Genomic DNA, 3030 nt, shown 5'->3' with positions numbered 1-3030 from the left:
ACTAAAATATAGCTGCCCATGACTTATAACGTTTGCAGTATCTTCCTGCAAAGGGCTTCTGTCAAGCACTGAGTCAGCTGTTTGCCAAAATTCCTAAATGTTGTCAGCATTTTATTTTCTTTATCAAACCCTTAGCTAAGAACATTTGCTTGTATGGTTTTCAGAACACAGCAGAAGATCTTTATATCTCTATGATTCATTATTTCAGATTTTACACTTGACACATTTTCACAGTTCCTACAGTATGTGAACTGAATTTCATTACTGCTACCTTTCAAACTATGTTAAGAGAGTTATAATTGCCTGGTTCCCTGTTAAAATCATGCCCTTTAGCGTTTGGAACTGAACTTACAATAGAGCAATACCTCAACATTTTAATGAGATTTACTCTACGTAGAGGCACAAGATGAAGTTTCTGCAGTGTCTGCCCAATCAACAGATGCTCTCACATGAAATTGGAACACTGTGCAAACAGGGACTATGGATAGCAGCACTGACCTAGACATGCTGAGACATATGTGCATTTAATTAATTTCAGTTTCTCACATGTTATCACCTAGAGACAGAATGCAAGTGAAGATGGGGGCCGTAGCAGAGGTCAGATAGAGTGTATTGATTATTCTTGCTGAAGCTTTAGATTTGCTTTAAATTCAAAAACGTAAATAAAACTAAAAGCTGCATTTTAATGCTCAACTGGTCTCTGCAGCTATTATAATAAATGATAAAAGTCAACATCGCCAAAAACACAGAAAATTGAGTGTTATTTACTGAAGCATTTTTTTATTGCACATTTTATTGCACAAAAAACAAAGTCCTCATGTGAAAACAAGTGCCATTGAAAACTAGCTTCTCTCATAGTGCTCATGAATGCCAAACGATGTCAAGATTGTCACTGAAAAATGGCTTAAATTTGGGGTTGTTTCTTACTAAAACCTGTTGTATACTCTGAGAAGACTTGGATTGTGTTGGACACGTCACATGGACTACTTTTATTATAGTTTTGGGTGCTTTTTTTAAGCTTTAAAATAAGTTGATATTAACTGTTATTGTATTAAAAACACCAAAATAATCATTACAATTTCTCCTTTTGCGTTCTGCATTAGAAAGTCATAGGGGTTTGTCTGAATTGCGCATTTCTTGCTGAAGCAATGCATATTATCTTTGCTTTAAAATGCGATGCTGTAAATAAAACTGAAATCTTCACATTAATGTTTGATAGGGCTTTGCAGCTTTTATAATTAATGATAAAAGTCAGTATGGCCAAAAATCAAAACAAAAAATTATATAGGAAATTGAATGTTGTTTAAAGAAGCATAAATATCAGTCTAGGTGGCATAATTAATTATTATTATTGATTTTTTTTTAAAGCTAAAAATAAAGTTCTCTTGTGAAACACGTGCTATTGAAAACAAGCTTCTCTCATAGTGCCTAAGGATGTCAAGATTGTCACTGAAAAATAATTTGGGTTGTTTTGGGTTGTTTCTTAACAAAACCTATTGTATATTCTCAGAAGACTCGGAATGGGATGCATAATAACATGGATAATATGTAACATAATAACATACTTTTAAGATACTTTTGGGTGCTCTTTTAGCTTTAAAGTCAATATCAACTGTTATTTTATTGAGAAGATGGATTTAAATATTAATTAAAATGTATCCTTTTGCGTTCCACGTTAGAAAATCATAGGGCTTTGCCTGGATTGCTCATCTCTTGCTGAAACAATGAATATTCTCTTTGCTTTAAAATGCAGTGCCGTAAATACAAATTGTATAGGCCTTTGCAGCTATTATTATTTATGATAAAAGTCAATATGCCAAAATCACAGGAGATTGAGTGTTATTTACTGAAGCACAGAAGCATGTTTCGCTGGCATAACAGATTTATCTTTTTTTGTTGTTGTTTCTCATGTGAAGGCATGCCAATGTGAAAGGGCTTCTTTCATAGCACTCCTGAAAGTGCAACGAATGTCAAGATTTTCACCAAAAAAAAAAAATGCTTTTAGGTTGTTTCTTACCACAATCTATTGTATACCATCAGAAGACTCTGAATATGATGCACAAGTCACATGGATTACTGACTGATATGACAGACAACCCATTACATTGCCCATAATGATGGAAAACAAATAATTCACTGAAATATGGATTATAGAGATTTCATATTTGTTGTTGCATACATTCATTAATCCAACCAATACCTTTTATGCTATGGTGCACTGCATACAAATAACACTGTCAGTTGTCACCCACATGTACATTTGACAAATGACTTTGCAACAAGACTAGCAGATTATTTCATTACATTGCAATCAAAAATAATAGGGATAATATATAGCTTTATATAGCCATATAAATCCAATTTTTTACTCATTGTTGATTCACAGGGGAAATTGAATGAAATGAAGTCATGCTTCGACACCATGTACATACCTCACTGCCTCTAGAGAGTGGGAAGGGCAGGCCCAGTAAAATGCCATTACTCAGATAAATAGAGCTAATTGAGCAAAACAGGTTCTGGTTTTATTGAACTATAAATCAGTTGTCCTCCCCCCTTCAAGAAGCAAAGAAGGATTTTAGAGACCACAAATAGCTGTGACAAGACTACTTAATTCATGCACTTAATGTGTGTGCCCAGTCAAAGTATTAGGGGCTTATGAATGTGCTATGGTAGGACAACTAGGATATATGAATCAGAGAGCAAAGAGAATCACCATAGTGTGTGTTTTTTCAATTCAAAGTGCCATAAATAGCATATTGTGAAACAGTGTTGGGTGTGCACAAATAATATTTAGCAGAGATGGGCCACTTCTATTAAAATTAATGGAAGAAACTGGAACGTCCAATGGTCAATGGATGTAGAATGGAAGTCCAATTTTACAGGTAAAAGAGCCAATCAACTTTTAGATACAGACATTGCCTGTCAATCAACTCAAGAATGTGTATGTGCATTACCTATACAAGCCTGGAAATGTGCTTTTTTTATGGTAATCTGAGGTAAAGAAGCACAATCTATGATTCCAGTGTTGTT

This window comes from Xyrauchen texanus, chromosome 7 (genome assembly GCF_025860055.1).
Source record: "Xyrauchen texanus isolate HMW12.3.18 chromosome 7, RBS_HiC_50CHRs, whole genome shotgun sequence".
NCBI classification, from domain to species: Eukaryota; Metazoa; Chordata; class Actinopteri; order Cypriniformes; family Catostomidae; genus Xyrauchen; species Xyrauchen texanus.
The sequence above is the reverse complement of the archived record's forward strand: the minus strand, read 5'-3'. Positions refer to the sequence as shown.